The sequence below is a fragment of the Cupressus sempervirens genome, chromosome 5, assembly GCF_028749045.1.
Source record: "Cupressus sempervirens isolate cs-2001-9-10 chromosome 5, ASM2874904v1, whole genome shotgun sequence".
NCBI classification, from domain to species: Eukaryota; Viridiplantae; Streptophyta; class Pinopsida; order Cupressales; family Cupressaceae; genus Cupressus; species Cupressus sempervirens.
Window position 1 is genome coordinate 567,426,989 of NC_143122.1, and position 16,229 is coordinate 567,443,217.

The following is a 16,229-nucleotide window of genomic DNA, read 5'->3' on the forward strand; positions in this document are numbered from 1 at the left end:
GACTACCACATAAGAACCAAGAGGAATCACTCAAAGGTCTATTGTGGTGGTGAAGCATCCTAATTCTAGTTCACAATTTTAGACACACAAGTCTATGGTTATCTTAGCTCTAGGAGTTAGTTCTACTTGCCACTCAACTCCCCTCCCTTCTTCCTCTAGCTCATACTCTTCTATAAAGGTTGATGATATAAAGGAATCAATTACACCAAAATAAAACAGGATAGAGATTTATTTACTCTTTAATGAACTCAAAGTTTCAATAAGATTGTCTTGGTGATTAGCTTGTCTTTGATCTTTTAAAGAAAATATCCTATGTGACCTTCCTCCATCCCCTACTATGGGTTTTGAGATTGTGTGTTTTTTATTTGAAATAAGATTGATACACTGAGGATAGTTAACTACAATATGTTCATGTTTCCCACAAGTAGAACATCCTACATTTCTCACAAAGTCCTTCTAGTAGAAGCACCAAACTGCTAGTTATTCCATTTTCTAACATTTTGCGAATTATTAATGGCTGAGAGTTAAATTTATATTTCAAGAAATGATTGTTATAAGCCTGATTATACTTGCCACCACTCTAATTATTTTTATGAAACATCCTTTTCTAAATATGTGCAACCCCACACCCCCCCCCCCAACCCTGAAGACAATTGGTTATTCTTAAATCTAGATCCACCCTATGTTTGATTTCCATTTGAACCTAAAAAGGGTTGATTATCTGACTATTGGAATGGCCACCCAAACCAAAATTTATATTTCTCTCTACTAGGAAATCTTTGGCTACACTATTCTAAAGAGTTTTGTGTAAAAAAATTACTCCTCTTTCTATCTAGCAATTTATACCTCTTATAAAGTGTTGTACAATCATGGGGCCATCATATTTGTATCTTGAGTAAGGCTTCAATTCATAAAAAAGTTGTTCATACTCTATTATTGACATGGATAACTGTTTAAAGAGGTTCAAATTTCTTCAGCCCTACCTTTCTTTGATCTCATAGGAATAGGTCCTTAATCTTTCTAGGAAAAGTTCCCAAGCTCAAATAGTGTTAATATTAACTTCTTAGTTCTACTCTTCCACATGCCACCAAGATGAGACAAATTTCCATAAATTCATGGTATTACATCTTTCTTTGATGTTACTGCTAAAGGGATGTATGGTAAAACATCTCTCAAGATTAAACAACCATGTGTCTATTGTTGATCCTCGTTCATCCTCATAAAAATTAGGTACCTTAATCTTTTGTAAATCCCTCATATGAGTTCTAACTAAGGTTTCCTCTTCCTATGTTCTAGTTGTTTTTCTAGGGCTTTTATCCATTTCCTAATTATTATGGTGGGAGTGATTCTCATTATGGTTCACTTTATGCTCTATATGATTGAGCGTTTGAAAAAATTATTGCATCAATTAGGAACCCTCAAACTCTTTATTTATATTTCTTTCTTTCCTACCAAACTGCTAATTATGTGCTTCATCTTAATCCCCTTGAGAACTTTCCTGTGGAGATCTAGGAGGAGATTTTTGAGCTCCATCCTTAGCTCTTCCATAGGTTAGAGAAAATGAACCGTGATATGATGTATTTAGGTTTAGTTTAATTTTCTAAGTTTCTTTATACTCAAAGAAGAACTTGATAGAACCTAGAGCTTCTAGTATAGCAACTTAGGGCTTTGATACCAGATGTTATGCTCCTTTAGGGAATGCGAAAGGACAAGGTCTAAAGTTGACAAATAAAGTGATTAAAATTATTTTAACTATTAAAATATTTATTATTCATCTTAAGTTCAATCTAACACCAAGTTTACTTATGCCCCTTTAGGTTCCCTAATGTTATTCAAAGATTTATATCTTTTATTAACCATTTAGTTTATTTATTTATTTTACAGCTTTTTAAAATACCTATATCAAAACCATTAAATCAATATCAAATACAATGATACTTGATTCTCTTTCCTTTCATTTATTAATTTTTATCCTCATTATCTTTTCCATAACCTATAACTACTTAAGACAAAGTAAGAGATTATGACATAATGTACAACATCTAATCATGACACATGACGTTGCACCTGCGTGTGCAACCTAATGTTAGGATGACACACTTAAAGGTGAACTTTAGCATCATCAAAATATTTGGCTGCACATACATATGAATTTTGTGGAGTAAACCATTTCAACCCACTTTGCTCACTTATCATCTTGTATTGCAATGTTGCTTAAAGATGGGAAGTACGGTTATTGCGAATAAATTTCATATAGTCCTTTATGGAGTTTTGTGGAGTAAACCATTTCAACCCACTTTGCTCACTTATCATCTTGTATTGCAATGTTGCTTAAAGATGGAAAGTGCAGTTATTGCGAATAAATTTCATATAGTCCTTTATGGAGTTTGACGATTTAGATGTGGGAGATGTTGGTTTAATCTTGGATGGTAACTTGCTTGATGAAGTACACCCTCGACATGTCATGGTGTATTTCCCAATGCCATTTTGTGGGTTCTATTTATACCCATTCTTGTTGGGTACTATTCACTCTTTACTTGTTTTCCCCTTTTCCAACTATGGAATACTGTCCAAGGAATTTTAGAATTCAGTTGTCATTTGTTGATTGGGAAAGGCCATTCGAGGACCCCATCTCAAACACCTAGGTGGCCCAAGTGTTCACACACTCATGCCCATTTTGTCTTAGTGCTATAAACTGCATCATTGGAGAGGATGTTCTCACTCTAACTAAAAAAAGGTTCATCTTCCTGACTCAATTGGCGCCAATCTTTCTATCCCTCATCATGGACTTTGTTCAATGTTGGGAGGACCTTGAGTACAATATTGATTACACAATATGTCCTCAGATTAAGACCTCCATTGTGCTTCTGGACCTTATTAAACAATATGACCTTTGAAGTGGATGTGAATTTATTGCTAGCATTTTCCCACGGGAACCTTTGAAAGCTAACTGTGATTTTAAGCTTATTATGGATAGTTTGAAAATATCTACTCAAACTCACCACATTCACCCACTTGGGCACATGCTACAACATGTGGGTCAAGCACTTTCTTTTGAATTACATCTTGCAACCTTTTCAAAGCTAAGGGCTATTGTGACCATCCTTGGTCACAAATTCCATACCTAGCGATTCGCCTATCGCTTGTAGCTTCGTGTGAATTTTGTGCCCCCAAAATTGGTTATTCTCATTCTCATTCAGTTGTTGCTACTTCCTTGGATACTATCCAGTCTAATGAATTTGTTGACATTGCCATTTTTTAAGCGGCATTCTCCAACCTGAAACTACATAAGGATGAGGGTGGGTGCCATTTAGTCCCAATGGAAAAATAAATTTGCACTGAAGAGTTTTGTTCAACACAACCAATTCCTCACATCCATTTGGCATATTTTTCTTTGAGGTCTTAGTATTGTTCTTGTTTCGTACGATTAATGGGTGCCTTGTATTTTTCTTGCCATGAGCGTTTTCGCACATTCTTGCAGACTTTGTTTTGCGACTCCATTTCAGTGCCTTGTATTCTTGCCTATTGCGACTGACTTCTTATACTTCTTGCAGATTTTGTCTTCAAATGCTAGTATAGTATCCTTTTTTCTGGGTGGTCCGCAAGCTCAGGTATGTCCTTTCTACGCATGGGTTGCTGGTGATATGCTGGTGATATGGATGGTATATACTTCAAATGATGTTGTCCCACCAGTGTTTGGATCTTCGATGCTAGTTACTTTCTTATGAAGGTTTTGGCGTCCTCCCCTCCCTTTTGATTCTGGTATAGTAATGCTCTCACTCCTTTATGAGCATTTCCATGTTGAACGATATAACTTGGTGATTACTAGACAAGGGTTTTGTACTGGGTTCACAACCTATGATTCTTCGTACTGGGTTCACAACCTATGATTCTTCGTACTGGGTTCACAACCTATGATTCTTCATAGATTCAACAACATGCCAATCACGACTCAATGCCACTGGCTACCTATTTTGATTAACTTCTGACCTATTTATGTGTAGTCTCAACAAGTCTATTATAGCCCAGGAATTGTTTGACTGCTAGCTAGAATCATTCATAGAAGTCTAGATACATTGATTGTACCACATCCAATATGGGCATTCTAGATTTTCTTATGACTTCTCTATCTTGTTGTACACTATATCGGGTTCATCTAGGAATTGTAAACTTTGTAATTTCTGTATTTGGTAGGGATTGGGGGTTTTCTTGCTGGTTCTTTCCCTCATGAACCTTAAACCAATGTTATATATTAATTTATCGGTTGCTTGCCACTTTGTCCCCCAAAAAAAAAATCTAATCAAGAGTTAAACTAATAATTTATTTTCCTGCAACATAAAATTATAACGTATAATTTTATTTCCATTTAAAATATAATTATACCTTTACAATATAAATGGTCATAGAGTGATAGGGTAAGAATTTTTAGCATAGTTTTGCATTTCAATATTACATAATGATAAACTCCCTCTATCTTAAGACTACCTTCCCTATTAAATTTCTTTTCTTCAAAAATATATTTACATAACATCACCTTTCAAGGGCTTACATAGATTCAATACATTTCCTTTACAACGTTATCAAATACATGATATAATGGAAACATCTTCAACAACTACCAATCAAGGATCAAAAGTAGTCCACCCTTGAACCATGAACAATACCTCAATAATATTTTCCACCAAACCACATTAAACCACAAAGTTCCACTTCCCCATGCTAAGAGATAGAACCAAGTTCCACACAATATCTAAGACAATCTAAGGTTATGAAGCATTCCTTCCAATAACAATCCATGAAGAGGGAAAATAAAACATAACACATTAACACAAGTACCAAAACTTCATAGCAACAAAGTAAGGTCTCTAGAGTGTGGTAGGCGAGTTTCATCACATAACCCTTCTTGTTGGGATCTTTCCAAACAACCATGGACCATGGTGCCTACACTTCAAACCTTATCTAAGAGATCACACATGACCTTTGTACTCCAACATGAATTATGCATACTGAGTCATTATTTTATCTTTGTTCATAAGTTTTAGCTCTCTCTAATTCCCAATTATGTTATATTAAGTTTTTTATTAACTTTGGAAACTCACCCATAGGCATATCTCCAACCAATCACAAAGGCCCTAGTACCTTGGATGAGCCACTCACTTAGTGTGCCTAGTTAACCCTACTCAATCATGTTATCTAGAGTACTAGATCTCACATCAAGGTGCCTAATCATTGGGTTTATAAATCCTCATGTGGTCCAAAATATGTAGTATAAGTCCTAACCCCCCAAAAATCCAATATTAAATGGTGTCAAGGTTCTTGTCCAAGTTTGGAATGATTAGAAAACTTATAATGCAATTATGACCATACCAGAAATAACTCATGAATTCTTGGATGTGACTCAGGATTTCTACAATACTGAAAAAATGACTTAGGAATCCATGGATGTGGCTTAGGAATTTCAAGATACTAAAAGTGTTTCAGGAATCTTTGGATGCAACTCAAGAATTTTGGGACACTGAAAATGACTTATGAAAGCATATAGGTGACTTGAGATACATGATTTAACTAACTGGTGAAGCTTGAAAATTTACCACTTGTCTAAGGTTTATGGTCAATATGGATGCAACCAATGTTTGTTTGGGGATGCCTAGAGGGTCCTAGTGTCTAAAAAATTATCTGGCTAGGTTGAGATTATAGTCCCTTCCTTAAAGAGTCCTCACAGTAGGTGTAGACCAACAAAGATTAAGGAGTTTACAGCTTGTCGAAGGTATATGGTCAATCTAGATGCAACCAATATTTATTTGGGGATTTTCAAAGGAGCATAGGGTCTACAAATTGACTAGCTAGGTTGATATTGGAGTCCCTTGTTTAAAGAATCCTTAGAATAGGTGTAGGCCAACATAGAAAGACCATACATAAAGAAAAAAAGAGGATGATTACAATCTAGGTTTAATGATAATTATAATAGTAGATAGACCATTTCCCCCAAACTTCCAAATAAGAAGGGTATACTTAAATGCAGAAGCAACAAATCTACAAAAAGGAAAAAATATCCTACATGCATGTATACATAGTTCATTTTCAAATTGTAACAATATAATACACAAAAATTTTCTATAGCATTTTCCAATCACAACTTCAATGATTGTGTACAACACACACATTTAAAATTCACCTTCACAAATTTAGATAATATAACATACACACAAACACATGGTAATTATTCATGGTTCCAAATCCTACTTGGAGTCTTGTGGAGATACCTATTGGAGATGTCTTGTACCTTTGCACTCTAATATCCATCCAAGTCCTCCAATTACTTAGGTCCTTTATTTAAATAATTCTAATTCTCACATAATGTGTAGAGAGGGGATCCTCAATTAGGTCTCTTTCTTCTCACTTTGTACTCTACAAAAAAAAAACTAGACATATTTCAAGGCTCAAAATTGTTTTCTTTGAGAATGGCTATCAATCCTCTATCCTCATCTTCGTAATCGATGCAATTCTCTCCTTTACAGCGTGGTTAGATGGTTGGAGGAGTTTCTTCCAATGAAATAACTATTGAACCATACAAGATAGGTATTTATTTAATAAATAATTTAGTTAATTCATTTTACTGATTTTCTTCTTAACTAAAAAAATAATTAACTTAAATAAATTAAGTATTATATATGTTATAATAGAGGTACCAAGAAACACATATAAAACAATGATAACTCAGTACTGTCACTTTTAGAAGGTCTTGGGTTCTATTGCCCTAAACTAGGCTAGTACAAATTCTAATTATGTATCCCTCCCCCCCCCCCCCCCCCCCCCCCCCAACATACACACATGTATTATAGACATTTGATCATACCTTGTGTAAGTGATAAGTTATCTTCTTCTCACTATGGTCTTGTAGTGTCTTACCTATATAAGAGGAACATCTATATTATGCAAATAAATCCATAAGTTAAATAGTATTTTAATTTAGTCGATTTATTATTCCACTATCGATAAGAATACAATTTATTCTTGCCCATATCATCTATCTCTTCTTCTTTTTCTATTGATTGGCCTCTAGATCCTGGATTATTATAATTATATGAAAATTATTATATTAAGAAACCTATTTTATAATAAATTTTGTTTGTAAATTTAATATAAATACAACAAAAAAAATTAAAAGATAAATTCAATTAATTTTCATAGGACTTAAAAGTTCAAATACTATACTTACATAAGCACATTGACAAGTTCATATTATTGTAAATAAGTACTAAGTGAATACATTTCTCACATTGAAACCAAAATGCATATGTGAGCAATTTGAGAGATGATCTTAAATGAAAAAAATAAAGAGGTCTCATAAATTTTTATTAAATCAAATATTTTATAAATATCTAACAAATATTAAAATAATACAATTGTTATAGTCACAACACAAACACATAATTATCATGGTATTGTCGTGTGAACAATATAATCATAGGAAAATGTATAAACTATTATTTGTGAATAAATAATAACATTCTTTACTATAAATTAAACTGCATATCTAAAATATAAATTTGCATGTATATTGAATGCTTAAGACCTTTATTTAAACCTTGTTCAAGTTTATTAACACATCAAGAGAAAAAAATCATACTTTGCAAGATTATTATATTTTATTCTAGAGAAATATACGAAGTGTATTTCTAGACATTTGAAAAATAAAATTGCTCTTAAATTGGCATCTCAAGATTACTTTTATATACTTAAAGTTTACATATTTTCCTTACTTTTATATAATTGAAGTTTAAATATTTGTATATTTTTATTTAAGTGACCAATTATAAAAAAAAATATAGTCTTATGGATATAACTATTTCAAAAAATGAAAAAAAGAAAAGAAATTTGTTCTCAAAATTATTAACTTTTGATGATAAATGCCCTTGTTTGAATTGCATCTGGTCGAACCTAAGTTTCATACACATCTCATCTTGTGGCAAAAATAAGCTCAATTGAATGGACTTCTATCAAACAACCTTTATTTGAAGATCCCCATGGTAGTTTTGGTATAAAAGTTAGATTTGATCCTTATTTTTGATATTTCTACAAAACCAAGAAAGAGAGGTCCTTGTGCATTAAGATAATATGATGTGTGAGAGTCTATGGTCTTGAAAGTGCAAGTGGACAAAATTTTTCATCTAACAAAATAGAAGTTTTAAAGGAGTCGAATGTAGAAGTGGTTTTAATTAAGAATTTTTCTTCAAGTATGTAGTATCTCTAGTCTTCTCGATGAAAATAATCATTTTAAGTCCATAATTATTCATTAATTTTCTATTATGATTTCAATATTTAAGCTATGAGATTCAATTCAAGTAGCTTCAACCAAACATCATGATTATTCAATAATTTAATTAGAAGTTCAATATGGGATACATAATGCTAGGTGCTTCACTTCAACTAGTTTCAACCAAACATTCTTTGATGAAAACCTCTTTGATCAAACCCTATTATGTGGCATCCTCGTGGTAGTTTTCCTTTTTCTAAACCTCCATGTTACAATTTTCTGATTCACAATCAATTTCCAAGATCCTTGTAGAATTCTAATGAAATCACTTAGAAACAACACTTTAAATCTATGCAACCCTTGAGATTGCCTTTTCAAAGATATAATGTCCCACCTTAAAAAGTATTGTATTCTTTACATTTATTTTACAAATAAAATAGTTCCATTCATAGTGAAGATGTCTAGATTAGACATGGAGAAAAACATTTTTGAAACATTTTTGTACAAAAGAAAAGTTAAAGGTAAAAGACCTCAACCCTTTTACAATAAATACCATAATTAGAATGAGAATGGCCATCATGGTCAACTAAGAAACAAAAAACACTACAAGCATAGACAACATATTAATAATAAAATAGAAGTAAAGCTTTAAATAGAAAACATGATCAAGAAGATTAGATCTTGTGGCTTACCATACTATTAAGGATATTTTAGCCAACATTCCTCCTTTAATTATTACAAGTGATCACTCAAGGTATTGACTTCAAGGTGAGGGGGTCCATGAGAGCCTTTTGATTTATTTTGAGGTACCATCAAAATCCATTATTATTGTCCTAGATTCATCCTGACTAAGCTATCTAGAGACCTTCAACTAATGCAATATTTAATTTAGTGATAATTTGAGTTTAATTGTATTATATTTAAGGGAGGTCATATTTAGTTCCAACTTCTCCATTTTTCTTTAAGCCTACAAGTCTTATCTTTTTAATCTTTAAAACTTCCAATGTTAGATATCATTATTGGTCTCCAAGAAGTGTTGAAGGGTTCTCCCAAATCTTTCTACTACTTACTCTTGTCAACAAAATTTTAATCTCCTCCAACATTGATGCACTGACTTAGAATGGCCTTAAGAAATTTGGACTCTTCTTGAGGACACATACCTTGTTTTACATATTTACTTATAAATATTATTCTACTTACATGTTGGAGGGGTTATGTCATACACACGTTATAAAGAAATACCCTCAATATCCTTTGCAATATCTCCAAGGCATGGACATTTCAAATATCATTCTTAGTAATATTCTTCTACTTAAATGTGGGATGGAGTTTTTCATACACAACTTGGAAAGAAATGCCCTCAATATGCTTTGCATAATCTTCTAGATCCAGTTCCTCAATGAAATTGAATGCTTAACTTCAACTCTCCCTTAACTATCAATAGATACATAAATATCTTTTTAAATTTGGATTCTCCATTATTCCTCACCTTATCCTTAATAGAAATCATCCTCTTGTTCTTAATGGTGTCTTTTAAAAACTTTGATCATTTTCTAATGATACCCCTTCTTTCTCCTCTAATGCAAAATTTTATGGCCTCATAAACATCTCATGTTTAGGAAAGATATGGGGATACTATTTTTTCCATCTTTGGGTCCTACCTATATTTTTCTTTAGTAACACTACAGATTAGGTTGTCACCCTTTTATTACTTTTATCTTCACTAGAAGGGAGATTTGAATCGGGTTATTTCATGTAAAAAAAAATTAAAAGAGTTCAAACAATGTGAGAGATCACTAAATTGCCACTCCATCTTCCAAAATTGACTTCCAAAGAGTTCTTTCAAGAGATAACAAGGGAAAAAAAGGATACTAAGAGTTGTTTATGTTTGAAATGACAAGGAGAAGTGGTATGAATATAATATCAAAAACTTATTTTCTAAAGAATGCATCGTGTTTTTAAAATCCTTCCTTAAGTAAACACAATCTTAGTCTTGACTCTCACCTCGGGAACTTGAAATGCAAACTTTATTGCTAGAACAAAACTAATTCACACATAAAAAATCAATGTGAATGAGTTGTAGTGTAGCAAACATTTTAATGTCTATGTATGGCTAGTTGATTGTTGGGAAGAATTCATGTATATGATAGTGCGGAAAAATATCAAGATAAATTAGATGAAATGTATTTCTTCAAATCATTTGTAAAAGAGATGAGCTTGATGAACAATTATTATTTTTTGAATGTTTCGTACTTTTTTAAAAAATTACCTATTTCATAGCTTGACAATTATGACTTGTACATATTTGTATATATATAATATCAACAAATAAATTATATATATACATATAAATACACATGTATAAATTTCTTTGAAATATATATGTATGTGGATATACGTACATAAATGTTCCAATACAAACAATTCACTAATCAATACAAACTTAAATATTTTATTACTATAAAAGTTAATTAAAATCAATTCAATAGAAAACAAATATTATAAAAATAACATATTATAAATATTAAAATAAGAAAACTATTTGGAAAAAAATCAACGAGATTATATCTCTAACAAAATCATACATTATATAAAATGATATTAAAATAAAATAAAAAATATATTAAAATTTACAAAATAACATTATTCAAAAAAAGTATAGATAGAATTTGTCTAAACCATTTTAAAATAATCATATTTATAACTGAGAAGGAAAACATTTTCATACATTTAAATTTGTATTTTAATCTTTTTCAAAGATGATAGCTGCTATAGAGTAAACAATTTAATGGGCGGAAATTACAGATTAATAACGCTGCCCTAAATGGTGTCAAGATTGATACGGAATACTTGAAAGCTCATCAAATATCTCTTGTGGAGGCAATGGTATGTTATTTTCAGTTTATTAAAAGCTTTATTGAATATTTGAATTCATTTTCCATGTTCCTAACAGAAATTACAAGCCAATTGTAGTTTTAAAATGCCAATATCACTGTTGACAGTTTAGCTCCATTATCATATATAATACCCTAATTTGATCATTTCTTGATCAGAGGAATGACTCTATAACAGAGGTTTTCACTGTGGACTATCAAACAGCCAAGGAATGCATTGAAACAAACTACTTTGGTGTTAAGAGGACCATAAAACATCTACTTCCTTTGCTTCCCTCACAATCCAGGATTGTCAATGTCTCCTCCACCTATGGCGCTCTTGAGGTAATTTCAACCCTTCTTCGTGAATGGAATAGAGCTGTTGATTGTTTGGTCAACTGGGCTCCTGTCTATGCTCCGAGCCTGGAATATTATGAATAGGGGGCAGCTTCCCCTTGATCTGTTACAAGAATTTGATGAACTTGTTGCTCAGGACAGAGCAAATTGTTGAGCTTTCCTTGTTGTAATTCTTTCTGTCTTAATAAATTTTTACCCCTCTTTTTCTCAATGATCTTTCTTGAATCATTTTATTATCTTATTTAAACTTCTTCTCAGATCGATTGTACGGTCTCAGAAAAAATTTAAACATTTAATATGGATTGTAAAAATCTAATAGATTTAACTTTATTATCTCATTTCTCTTGAAACAGAAATTGAAGGATGCTGATTTGAGGGAGAAACTTTCAAGAACTGAGACTTTAACAGAAGATTTCATTGATAATGTGGTCTATAGATTTCTTGAAGATGTTAAGAGTGGTAGTTATCCAAAGAAGATTAACAATGTATGGCCTGAGAAACATGCAACTTACAGAGTGTCCAAAATGGCATTGAATGCATATTCTAGGATTTTGGCACAGAGGCTAGCACCCACAAATGAGGAGAAGGTTATATATGTTAATTGTGTGCACCCAGGGTTAATTAAGACAGATCTGATATTTAATGGAGCTGGGGAACCTCCTTTGGTGGGGGCTGCAAATATAGTGAAAGTGGCCTTGCTTCCTCCTCCTCACCTTCTAACTGGCCAAATATTCATACAAGGAGAGCTTGGGGATTTCATTACAGAGTCAGTTCTTGATTTCCCAAAATAAATTATAAACAAAATTTTATCTTTTTTCCTACACCAAGGGAACTAAAATGTTTATAGCTCAATTAACTGGGGAATACCAACTGGCCCATGACATTTAGTGGGCAGTTCACTTGTGATAGCAAAATTAATAAATGGTTAATGATGACTGATATCATATCAGTTGAAGTGAATTATGTATATATTAATATATATGATGTCTATCAAGCTCTGATTTTTAGCTGAGTTCTTGTTATTGTTTTCTATCATAAATCATTTAGATGGTAAAGAATTCATCTTGAAAATTTGATAAAAATTCGCTGTGACTCATCTCTATGCATACATTGATATACATAACTCATCTTGAAGTGGAAGCAGTAAATCTATTTGCACTAATGAAGCTCACATTTCTTTTTATTTTAAATCTCAACTAGAGTTAGTTACATTCAGAAATTATTTGTCTTAACAATATCAGTGAGTGTTGTCAAAGTGGTTCAGTTTTAAATGCTTGTAACTTTATAGAAATATACTGTTCAATAAGTAGTGTCATTAACTATTGATTTGGAATTGTTTCCTTTTGAGCTCTTCAAAAATAAATTACTCATATCATGAAAACAAGACATAAATTGCTGAAAAAAATCAAATGAATTATAGAAATTCCCTCAAAATGAATATTTGATCATATAAATTGTTGAAAAAATCAAATGAACCATAAAAAAAACCCCTCGAACTAGAAATAGATAATGGTACTTTTGAATTCCCAATTTTGGGTGAATCAATGTGCTAAGCTCAGCGTCCAACTCAATGATTTGGAATATGAAATTGTTGTCTCTAGATAAAGAGCCATCTATGTATTGCCCATCCTTATTCTTGAGGAGACAAATAACATTGAAGAAAATTCTATATAATAATTGATGGAGGAGAAGTAAGTAAGTGGGTTTTATAGTGCACGACACTATGCCATAGTTTTTGGGTTTACATATGGTGATAGTGATATGGGACTACCTCGTACTCTTTTTCGAGAGGCGCTTGGCGCTACGAACGAGGCGTACATACCCTACCCCCCAGTGGGATTTGAACTTGTGACCTCTCTTTCAAGAATACAAGTGCTCCACCACTAGGCCAACTCAGGTTGTACAGACATCAAACCTTGTACCATTCAAACTAAAATCAGTATAATGTTTGATACCTGCTACACTTCCAACCATTAAAGATTCAAAGACCTAACATTCACTTGAGTTTGCTGTTTTTTAATCAAAGGCAAAGTCATGAGCGCCACAAAACCCCCAACAATACAGAAAATCATAATTTTTTTTTATGGAATAACACCTGCACATAAAAATAGCCAGTAGAAAAGCCTCCAATGACCATCCATATCAAATGGAGAACCTTCCAAAATAAAAATACAAATCTTTTAACAATCCATACAACTAGCTTATATATATTATATATATATAAAATAAGCCGAGAGATATCCTTCTCAAGCGTTGCTGTACTCAAATAATTTATAACAATAGGTGCCTCGAGAAGGATATCTTTGCCCAAAATATGCAATGAAATCTGTTGCAGAACTGAATAATACTCTCCAGTCATCTTTTTTAGAGGCACTGGTTATGAATGAACTTAATCTACTACTCCATCCACTCTCCTCCATTCTCATTAAATATTAATAAAAATTCTTAAAACACAGGGATTATTTTTTGGAGCAGGTGACTCTTTAATCTTTGTTATTACATTTTGATTGCATGCATTATTATCAGTTACATTTGCAACAAAAAGATGTAAAAATAATAATAAAATATATGACACTTAAATGAACGTCAATTTTTTTTAAAAATAACAAAAGTTTACATTGATGAATGCTTCCACCGTAGAAAACCTCTCGACTTAATCACATAAATTATATTTTAAACATCTATTAAATATTAATTATATCAATGAACAGTGTAATGCCCACAATAGAATGTATGGGTTGTTATATGTAAAGAGTAGGGCAGGGCATTTGGTCTAGTGGTATGATTCTCGCTTAGGGTGCGAGAGGTCCCGAGTTCAATTCTCGGAATGCCCCTTCTGAAATTGATTTATATATCCTTTCCGGAAGATGAATCATTGATTTTAAATTCTTTCTAAAAACGAAACTATTTGGACTTCAACAATGCTGGATATATCAGACCTCTTAGCACGTTGAAACTTAAAACGTACCATTTCAATAGTTTCGTTGAATTTGTGCCCACCCAAACTCAATTTGAAACTGAACAGTCGGAACATAATGAAATCCAAATGCTTTGGATACTTTCTACAACTCGTTTACCACCTGTAGTTGCTACGAGAACTGAACGCTACAAAATGTTACTTAATTTTTCATCTTTAAGAGGCATTCCAAATCTATAATGTGCGATGACTTTGTTTAAGCTCTAAGAGTACCAATTCATTTTATATGAGATTAGGATCTAATGGTAGGTATATGCAAATGTTGTGCTGTTACTGGAGTTTCTGTCTAGCGTTAAAAGAATTATTAGAGTAGTGTGATTTGAAAAAATATCAATTTACATGGTTCAATATATTTTCATATAATATTTTTTACAATTCTACAGTACTGTGTAGGCAGATTATGGGGATCAAATCAGTAAAAATTCCACCAAAAACTATTGTGATATGTAAAAATAAGTTCTTCTATGGGTACATAGGGAAGTGCTTTTTGGGTGGAGAATATCCGCTTTCAAAAAATAATATTGATTTATTTGATGTACAAATTGTTGCCCACTTCCCCCACAAGTAAAAATGGTAAAAGTTGAATCATGTTTCCTTAAAATTGTAAGTCTTTTGCTTGTTCTTTTTAGTTGGTCAGAACCTAGGCATAGTTCTGAGAAAGCATCGAATTTTGTAGCAATTGGAACCTTTTCTTTCTCTCTTGTACTTCCACATTTATCCTTCCATTTGTCTTGTCATGCAAATGTCCAAGTTCTCCTTCACAATGTTGTCAAATTGATATCCTTTTATGTTTTATAGTCAAGCAACAATGCCCATGGCTGGTTCTAGAAGTGTGGTTGGAACCCAACATGGAAAGTGGAACCAATGAGCAATGCAAGAAAATGTATTTATAGAAAGTTTTGAAGTCATGTGACTTCTAATTGGGCAGAAATAAAGTTTAGTTCTAGAACACACTTGTCAAGATCCAACAAGTGAAACATAAGTCCCCAATACAAAAGGAAATAGACAAGCTGTGTAGACCATGCTATTTATAAAGGAAGAAGTAACTTGAGCTTAGTTCCAAAATCTTTATTGGGATCTAAACAAGATGTTGGACCAAACCAATATAAAGTAGAAGTGGAGAAGTAAAGAAGGTGTAACGCTTCGCTCGGGAACCCAAGAGAAATAAACCTAACATGTTACAATGTTTACTGAACTATTTTTTAAAAAAAGTTTTAAACAACATCAAGATAACATTAATGCGGAAGCAACATGAACATACACATCAAATACGAATAATCAATTACAGATATAGTTTCAATTCCTCAAGGGTTCCTTTACGTTGAGTCACATTCAATAATTTTAAATTAATTAGTTTAAGTTTTAAGTACAATGCCTCATGATCATAAAGAAATAACAGATACATAATCACATAAGCAAGCATAAGTAAAGTTAATACAATGAAAGTACATCCAATAAATAACATGCACTGCACATGTCGCAAGGTATGTGAGACTAATACATCAAAATACATGATATTATATTACATCCACTGAAAAGAAGTCTCTGAGATAAGAAATAAGAATGATAAAGGTACATCTTCTGCAATGAACATCCAACAGCTGGCAATGTGAGGGGAACCCAAATGGTAAAAAGACACTACCTCTCGATCGTGTGGTTACCTAGTTAGACTTCTACTCCCACTGTGTAGGGAAGATAATGAACGATCCACATATGGCTAAACAAACATAAAACATTCCTAGGCAAGAAATCCCTAAGAGCCAAA

The 16,229-nt window shown here is 32.3% G+C and overlaps 1 non-coding gene and 1 pseudogene across 1 annotated transcript; both read left to right on the top strand.

Annotated features, from left to right (window-relative positions):
- The window catches only part of LOC149557192 (short-chain dehydrogenase/reductase 1-like), a 45,799-nt pseudogene extending 33,476 nt beyond the window's left edge, over positions 1-12,323 (top strand).
- Positions 12,324-14,249: 1,926 nt separating this feature from the next.
- TRNAP-AGG (transfer RNA proline (anticodon AGG)) lies at positions 14,250-14,321 on the top strand. Its single transcript has one exon. It is a non-coding gene; the product is annotated as a tRNA-Pro (tRNA).
- The last annotated feature ends 1,908 nt before the right edge of the window (positions 14,322-16,229 follow it).